Consider the following 9,652-nt stretch of genomic DNA (forward strand, 5'->3'; position numbering starts at 1 on the left):
AACTCCAGTACTTTGGCCACCTCATGCGAAGAGTTGACACATTGGAAAAGACTCTGATGCTGGGAGGGATTGGGGCAGGAGGAGAAGGGGACGACCGAGGATGAGATGGCTGGATGGCATCACAGACTCAATGGACTTGAGTTTGAGTGAACTCTGGGAGTTGGTGATGGACAGGGAGGCCTGGTGTGCTGCGATTCATGGAGTCGCAAAGAGTCAGACACGACTGAGCGACTAAACTGAACTGAACTGAATATTACTCATTACTCTTCCTTGGTGGCTCAGTGGTAAAAAAAAAAAAAATCCATCTACCAATGCTGGAGACGTGAGTTCGATCCCTGGGTCAGGAAGATCCCATGGAGAAGGAAATGGCAACCCATTCCTGTATTCTTACCTTGGAAATCCCATGGACAGAGGAGCCTGACAGTCATGGCATTGCAAAGAGTCAGACACCAGTGAGCAACTAAACAACATGTGGTATATATATATGTCTCAGTTCAGTTCAGTCGCTCAGTCATGTCCGGCTCTGAGACCCCGTGAATCGCAGCGTGCCGGTGTCCATGCTTCAGTGGCTTCTGTGTCTTGGCTATTGTGAATAGTGCTGCTATGAATATTGGGGTGCATGTGTCTTTTCGAAGTAGAGTTTTCATTTTTGCCAGACATATGCCCAGGAGTGGGATTGCTGGATCATATGGTAACTCTATTTTTAGCTTTTAAAGGACTTTTCACTTGTTCTCCAGGGCAGCCACACCAAGATATTGGAATGCTTCCACTGGCCAGGCATGGCACCTCAGCGGGCTCTGTCCAGATGTGCCCTCCTCCAAAGATGATAAGGAGCCCCAGAGGATGGCCAGGTGTGACGACAGGTGCCTTAGGAGTGGGACATGCCTGGCCAACACCATTTTATCTCAGGGTCTCAAGATCAGCCTGTGATCATTTGCTTTGTTCACGTGGGATCTTTTCCCAGCCTCTAGCCACGCTGAGACCAGGCAGTGGCAGGAGTGGTGTGGAGCGATGTTCAGACTTGTCAGTGCCCACGGAGGAGCTGTCTGCTACTTCTCCTCTGACTCAGCCCGAACCCGCCCATTACTCCCCATGTCTCATCCTGACCTGGCCATCTGCTGCCACTGGGTGGATTTTGACTCATGTAAATAGTTACCAGTGTGACTCCATGCCAGCTGGACAGAGCGAGCCAGCTCAGGGAGGTAGCCAGTCTGCCAGAGCAGGCACCATGTGACCAGGCAGTCTGCTGTGCCATCTGCTCAGGATGGGGTGCTCTGTTGCCATGGTGCCTGAGCCAACGCAGAGTGAGGTCTGCGAGTCACATTTCCTTGGGATGCTTGCTCGGCTTCCGTGGCTCTCCTGGGACTCAGGGACTGGTCATCTTTGCGGGTGTAAATCCTGTGTGCTGGCCAGCATTTGGCACAGGACCGAGACTGCTGTTGAGACAACAAATAAAGGCCTGTCGCTAGATGGCTAAAACCAAAGATGTTCTCTTCTGAGGCTCCAAGTGCTAATTTAGAAAGCTTGGAGAACCAGGAAATAAAGGATGGAGGAGAGCACCCATGGGGAAGTGCGCAGGCTGGGCCTTCGACGACTTCCTTCTCATTCCTTTATGTCATCTGTCTGAGCCACAGAGGGATCTGAATTATGGACCTCTGGATGAAACTAGGCTCATTTAGCCTGGAGAAAAGAGACAATTAAAAGAAGCCTCCATGAGGAGCTTTCAAAATAACCACTTATTTTATTGGTGGGGTAGGGGAGGGAGAAATAATACATCAGGATTAAAAAAATTTCAGTGAAAGAGAAACAGGAGGTTGTGCATCATCCTACCTCCCAGAGAGAACCACTTTTGATAATTGGAGAATATCTTATAAAAGCATGTTGAACTGTGGATTTAAGGTGAAATCTGTTCTCTATGTCCAGCAAATTAGAACCGAAAGAGCCTCATTGTCATAGATGATGTTAATATCAGAGCTGATGATCAGAGGAGTCACGTGGACTTCTTTTCTTCACGGTTCTGGACAGAAGCCCATCTGGGCTGAGTCCAGTTACATCCTGACACAGTGTCGGGGGAGTGGTCAGGATAGCTGGCTGTGGTTATGGTGGTGGGTGGGTGGTGGGGATAGTGAGTAAGGGTTACTTGAGATTCCTTCTAGCTCTAAACCTTTCTGATGGCAGACAGCAAGTAGAGTGGCTGGGTTAGAGTGGATTAAATCTAAACGGTCAAGTCCAAAGTGGAGCATCTTCACTGTCACAGGGATCCCTCTCAGGTACCTCCACATTTCTCCACGTTGGAGCTTTGGTGGTTGGGGTGGGGTGTTTCTCTCCCTTAAGTTCTCACCTTGTGTACCACCTGGTCCACACCTCCTCTGTCGGAGTCAATGGTCTTGATGGAAGGGGACATCACCACTCTGCCTTAGGCTCCTCTGTGGTTTATGTCCGCTTGGTTCTGTTTGTTATCAAAAGTTATACAAACAGTCAACCATCCAGCCCAAGGGGCTTCTCACTGATTAGCCTTCAGCCCCTTCTTCCCCTCACACACACAATGAACACTGGGCCCACCCAGGAGCCTCCCCGCCCCCCATTTCCCTTTCGTTCACATCTGCGAGTCCCTGGAAAGCTGAGCATCTGGTCTTTACCAACATTTTGCTTACCTCTGCCTTGTCAGACCTCCAGAGCCTTTGCAAATGCTGCTTCCTCCATTCTCTAATCTTCCTCAGAGCAGCCTCCTGGTGCTTTTCTGCAACTAGATTTTCTCTTGCAAAGTTCAGATAAGAATTCTTCTTTGGGCAAACAGGTGGTATACCATAGAGGATAAGAAGAGGCCTGTGTGGTCAGATGAATGGGTTCAAATTCTCACTCTGCCACTCGTTAAATTCCATGGGCAAGCTGCTGCAACGTTCTGAGCTTTAGTTTCTTATCTGTAACACGGGACCACTAAGGACCTGTTCCATAGGGCTGTTGAATAATGATGGAATCATCCATGTCAGGACTTAGCATCTGCCAGGGAAATGCTCAGTGAATGGACAACAACCCTAATACCATGGCGAATGAGGCTTCTGCAGATGGTCAAATATGAACTCTGAGTTCATTCTCCCAACACTTCACCAAACAGGATTGCACACAGCTTGATCCATGGTTTAGAGTTGTTTTCGGGTGGCTTTGGGGCTTCCCTCATAGCTCAGTTGGTAAAGAATCCACCTGCAATGCAGGAGACCCTGGTTCGATTCCTGGGTTGAGAAGATCCACTGGAGAAGGGATAGGCTACCCACTCAAGTATCCTTGGGCTTCTCTTGTGGCTCAGCTGGTAAAGAATCCACCTGCAATGTGGGAGACCTAGGTTCAATCCCTGGGTTGGGAAGATCCCCTGGAGAAGGGAAAGGCTACCCACTCCAGTATTCTGGCCTGGAGAATTCCATGGACTATACAGTCCGTGGGGTTGCAAAGAGTTGGACAAGACTGAATGACTTTCACTTTCACTTGGGTGTGTAGGTTTAATCTCAAATGCTCCCTTCCCCCATTCCCATTCAGTACATCCAAAGCCCAGTTTTAATATCGTGCATCTTGGAACCTTACCATGTTGCTGATGATGGTAAAATAAATATTCTCTCCCATGTTATGGAGGAGTACTCAGAATCCTGCTTCTCTACCCCCTTGGAGCATGTTACCACCTTACACAGGTGAAAGCGTTAGGGGTTTGCAAGGCCTGCCCAGCTACCAGACAGCTTGGATGTTGCGTGGAACACAAAAGCACCTGGGACCGTGTTGTTAATGGAAAGGATGATTACCACGTGCTCCAGACAACAACTGTGGGCTACTCTGCCCAGTCATTTCCTCCCAAGGATCCACCACAACCAAGAATGCCTTCGCAGACAGCAAGAGACCCCAGCTCACTTTGTTAGTAGCAGACAGCCTCCTCAAAGGGTGTGGTTGGAGAGCAGCAGTCAGCTCCCTGGCTTGGAGCCAGCGGGAAAGAGCCATTCACAGGCCCATCCGTCGGCCACACAGGACGAGCAACGGAGGCAGGCTCCGTGCTGCCTGCCCTGGGGAGGCTGAGTGCGGCACCCCTCCCCCAGCAGCACAGGACTGAGGGCTGAGAAGCAAGGAGGGTGGATGTCTGCTAGCAGGGGTGTGTGTGCTAAGTCACTTGGTTGGGTACAACTCTTTTGCGACCCCCGTGGACTGTAGTCTGCAAGGCTCCCCCGTCCATGGGATTCTCCAGGCAAGAATACTGGAGTGCATTGCTATGTCCTCTCCAAGGGAATCTTCTCAACCTGCGGATCGAACCCATGTCTCCTAAATCTCTTGCATTGGCAAGTGAATTCTTTACCACTCGTGCCACTGGGAAGCCCCCAGACTTTGGTAAATCTGGGTTTATACTTCCAAGGCTGTGGAATATTTCATTTACACTTCACGGGTTTACGAAAACCTCTCAAAGTATGTGTGTGTGTGTGTGTGTGTGTATGTGTATCTGGGTATTTCTGTCAAAGGAGGAAAGTAGCAGGATGAATACTGAGAAGACTTATAAATGATCAGAGCAGGAGATAGTTAAGAAATTCTATCCTGAAATAAGTATTGGCCATTCATGTGCTAAATAGAAAGGCCCCCTTAGGGTCTTTATCTGGGACATTGTCCTGGTAATCTGTTGGCAGCAGGGGGTGGGGCACACATAGTCTTCCCAGGTGCAGCGACAGGGGCACTGCTGAGCCTGGAGCCAGGGGAAGAGTTACCTCTGAGGCTCTGAAGACAAGCGCTGGAGGAAGCTCTCGTCTAAGACTGGCTTTGGGTGTGTGGAGGAGGGAACTCAGGGTAGAGCCAGACAACAGAAAATCTTCCATTTACTGAGTGCTTGCCTGCCATATGTCAGGCACTTTACATATCCTAGTGATACCTCACAGTCTTTGAGGTAACTGCTAATTACCCCCATTTTGCAGATGGGTAAACTGAGGCTTTGAGAGGAAGTAACATGTCCAGATGTCACATGGCCAATAATGGGTGAAGTCCAGGTTTGAATGCAAGAAGTGGACTCCAGATGCCATGATCTTAACCTCTGCACTCCTCTGCTCCCCCTTCACCCATACCCACTTGCCTCCTGCCCTCCTCTGACTTCTCCTTCTGCTTATCTCTCTAGACTGGGAGCTCTCTGAAGGTAGGAATAGTGTCTCACTTCAATTTTGACTTCCTAGCAGCTAGCACAGTGCCTGGCATATAGTAGTGATAGCCACTCAGTGTTTTGTAAAAGGGCAGATGTGATTGGATGGATGACAGAATGCAGGGGTGTATGGATGACATAGAAACCTGCACCCGCTTCCAGGGGCTGCTTCCAGGGGGCTGTCATAGCTGACTCCCCTCTTTGCTGTCCAGAAGAGCACCTGCTCTCCCGAGAAACAGGGATGCTCTGCCTGGTACCCTCTCTCTGGCTCTACTGTTTCTATGCAACTGCTGGTCTAAGCTCTGGTTGTTCTGCAAAGGGACTAAGAAAGCAGAGGAGGCAGAGAAGCCAAGCAAAGTGCCCCAGACACTATGGTCAAGTGCAATTTCTGAGCATGCGCCTGGCCCTAAGGTGGGTGTGAAGGAAACAGGTCCTACAGGTCCCACGGTGTGTGCTGAGCAAACCCAGGGAAGACAGACTCAAGTGGGGAGAGTGGGTACTTAGGGACAGCCTCATCATCAGTGGGGGAAACACGAAGTAGGAATTTGGCTTTAAGGAGCCCTCCTAAGGGCAAGGGTAATAACTGCTGCTGTTTTTGTTATTACTCTTCAAGCCCTAAGCTAAGTGCCTCCCATGTGCCCTGTTCACTCAGACTTCTCAATGACTCCATGAGATGGGCAGCATTATTCCCAATTTGCAGAAGAGATGGAGGCAAAACCATGGCTCGTAGAAATTAGTTGACTTGCTGAGCAGGACGTGGCACTGCTGGGACTTGACCGCAGAGCCCAAGCTCAGCCCCTGTGCCATCTGCACTGTCTGGAATCTCAGTCTTATTGGTTCTTGCATGGCTTTGTCACAGAAATCCAGGTCTCCCAGGGGCAGGACCTCACAATGGTCCTCCTGCGAGTAGACACATGGAAAGGGGGCAAGGGGACCTCCTTCCCGTCTCTCTGGTTGCTTGAACACTCAGCTAAGCAATCTTACTGCTTGAGGTCTTGTTCTGTCCTGGAGGGGTGCGGCTTCAGTAGTTTCCCTGTCGGAAGGATTACAGAATACTGCGAGGAGACAGATATGTGGAGAGAGCGTCTCAGGAATCCTTCCGGTGGGAGTTGTGTCGTCAAGGGGGCTGGATGCCACCCACCTCTCTGGCCTTGAACCTGGTTCCACTAAAGTTTTTTGCTGTCACCTCTGCTGGCCCTGATTCTGGGGGTATCAGGAATTGGGGGCATGTATGGGTTAATTCCTTGTCTCTGACAGGGAGCTCTTGGACCTGAGGTTCAACTCCTGGGGGCTGATTCAGCACTAGCCATGCCTTTTGGGAGAGAGCCAAGGCCATTTTCAGCTTTTGGAGGTCCAACCAATGTCCCAAGAGACCTTCGGTCTAACATAGCTCAGTCGCCTCCAGCAATAGGTGATAAATGAGGCTTGGGGGCTGTGTGAGTCATCTCCGGGAAGACAGGCCCAAGGGAAGCTTGTAAGAAGTGGCAGGAAGTGGGTCTCTGCTTTCTATTTCAAATAAACTGACCCTAAGAGAAACCTTAAATATTACTGATTAGTGGGTTTTAAAGAGACAGATGAGACTGAATTCTTCCTGACTCCCTATCCCACCCCCATCCCTGGCCTGAAAATCTCACCTTGCAACTTCTAAGACCTACCTGTTCTGATCTAGGAAAAAAGAAATATCTTTGAACATCACTGAGATTTAAGTGGTTCCATCTTGGTGGGAGAGAATTTGTTGTTGACAGTTTTATCTTCTGGTGTCTTTGTGGGGCTGTTGAGAAACACCAAAGGGACAGAAAACACCACTGTCATCTCTAAAGCAAGGGTTCCTCATTGTGCAGGAGAAAATGAACCAGCCCCAGGGCTCAGATGAATTTAGCACAGGCATTTGGTACTGGAACGACAATTGTACGGATTTGATTTTCTTTGGGGAGGCTCTTCACATTTTCCTGTGTAAAAGGACAAAGGGTCTCACTTGCACTTTGTTTTCCTAGCAGCTGGCACAGTGCCTGGCATATAACAGTGATAGGCACTCAGTGTTTTGTGAGGGGGCAAATACATGAACACGTAACTGGATGAACGATGAAGAGATGTGTGTTTGTCTTAACAGCTCAAACCCTAAGCTGATCCAGTATCTCTCATATTCCTGTCTTCCTGAACAGGCCTCAGAGCCGTACTGTTTCACTTTCAATTACTTCCCAGTCTTCATTTTCTCTGGCTTACTTTGTGCACATTGTTCTTACCTTCCTAAAAGATCCAGTTCCTTGGGGAAAGAGCCCTCCCCTTGTTTTATATTTCTGTTCCCCACAGATCATCTGACCTAGGGTGGAACACAAGCTGTTACTCAGTCCTTGGTTAAAAAAAAAAAAAAAGCCCTTTCCTCACTCCAGAGTCATAACGATTAAATAAATCCCAGGATAAAAGCATTATTCTTAAGTTAAGATGCTTGGTGGTAAATCCATATGCAACAAGTTGGTGAGTACAGATCATAGCAATTATTAGCAGAGGTTCACCTCAAAGCAGGTTTAATACAGAGATGTTCAGTGCAGTGTTGTTTAAACAGCAAAAAAAAAAAAAGTGAGGATACTTAGTGTTCCTCAGGGGAGGGTGGGTAAATTAGGGTACACGTATCACACAGGGAGACAGCAAACAGCTATTTTGAAGACTAAGGTAGATCAAACAGTCAACAAAGATGTCCAAGAAAAGTTAAGATGCTGTGGTGCAATTTACGTGAAAAAGAACAAAAGGCATACTTCTCCTGTAGCCCAGTGGTTAAGATTTCACCCTCTGAATGCAGGGGTCATGGATGTGATCCCTGGTTGGGGAGCTGGGATGCTGTAGGCAGAAGAGCGTGGCCAAAAAAAAAAAAAACACACACAAAAGGGTTGCATCCACACAGGTGACACATACATACACATCCATACATGTGACAGGAAAATGTGCTTCCCAAGTGGCACAGAATCCGCCCACCAGTGCAGGAGACGCAAGAGAAGCTCGATCTCTGGGTGGGGAAGCTCCCCTGGAGGAGGGCATGGCAACCCACTCCAGCATTCTTGCCTGGAGAATCCCATGGACGGGGGAGTCTAGGGGCGGCTATAGTCCAAAGGGTCACAAGGAGTCAGACATGACTGAAGTGACTTCACACGCATGCACCCACACAGAAAGATGTTGGAAGGATACACAAGTCGCTTCCTATTCATTAACACTGGGGGAAATGGGTTGAGAAGTCAAGAGTAGGGGCTTTTATCTGTTACTTCATTTTTCTGTCAGTGGCTGGATTTTTAAATCATGACTACATTGTTTTTGTTTAAAAAAAAAAACCCAACCATGAGTTAGAAAAACAAGCTATCTTTGGATGGCAAGGAAAAATGTTAACTCTGAAAGATGTCCCTCCAGGGTAGTGGGAGGGGGTGAGGCAGCGAGGCAGGGGAGGGGGTGGGGGAGGTGAACTGAAGGCCCAAACTCTGTCACTGGTTCTTGGCTCTCTCTGCTTGTCATCCACTGGCCAAACCAAACAATCTTCCCGCTCTATCCCATGGGCAGAGACCAGACAGGGCATGAGAATGCTCTGAATCACAGTCTGCAGAATGATTTCAATTAGAACTTCCGGGACATTTGCTGACTGCTGCCACCAAACCCACTCTGGAAGGGTGCTTGGTGCACAGCAGGGGCGGCTTAAATGTTGCCTATGTCCATGGTGCTTTTCTGAGAGCTTTCCTGGTTGGTGGCTCACAAAGTAAAGAAAGTGCCTGCAATGCAGGAGACCCGGGTTCAATCCCTGGGTCGGCAAGATCCCCGAGAGGAGGAAATGACAACCCACTCCAGTATTCTTGCTTGAATTCCATGGACAGACGAGCCTGGCAGGCAGAGTTGGATATGACTGAGCAACACGCGCGTGCACGCGCGCACACACACACACACACACGCACACACACACACACACACGCACACACACACACACACGGTGCTTTCCTGCTCTCATTCCATGGTTCTGGCTGAAATGCTTTTCCTGGTCAGTCCTGCCCAGCTTTGAGAAACAGTCTCTGGCAGTGCCTGACCGTGAGGCCTTCCCTAATCCTCCGGTTATCAGCCTTCTTGGTCTTCCAGCATCACCTGGGGAACTTGGCAGAAGGCAGATTCCTGCACTGAACTCTTAAGAGACTCCACTGAAGTCTGCTCTGTGGCCCAGGAAGCCATGCACCAGTGATACCCAAACCTGACCTACCAGAAAGGAGTGCTCACCAGCTTTGCCTTCTGCATCCTCTCTGCTTCTCATACTGGTGTATTCTCAGAAGCCTGTGGGGTGCCAGATTCCCCTTGGACCACAGATCCCAAGCAGGCTCCTTGGCTCCTACCAGGTCTGTGTTCTAAGTTTTGAAAAGGAAGTGAAAAGCCATGCTCAATCAACTAGGGGGTATCATCAGTCACTTGAGGGTGCTTTAGGAGCCTTACCTGGGTGCCCTGTAGGTTCTAGTTGGTGTCTGGGCATTTGACCTAGCT

This window comes from Ovis canadensis, chromosome 22 (assembly GCF_042477335.2).
Source record: "Ovis canadensis isolate MfBH-ARS-UI-01 breed Bighorn chromosome 22, ARS-UI_OviCan_v2, whole genome shotgun sequence".
NCBI lineage: Eukaryota > Metazoa > Chordata > Mammalia > Artiodactyla > Bovidae > Ovis > Ovis canadensis.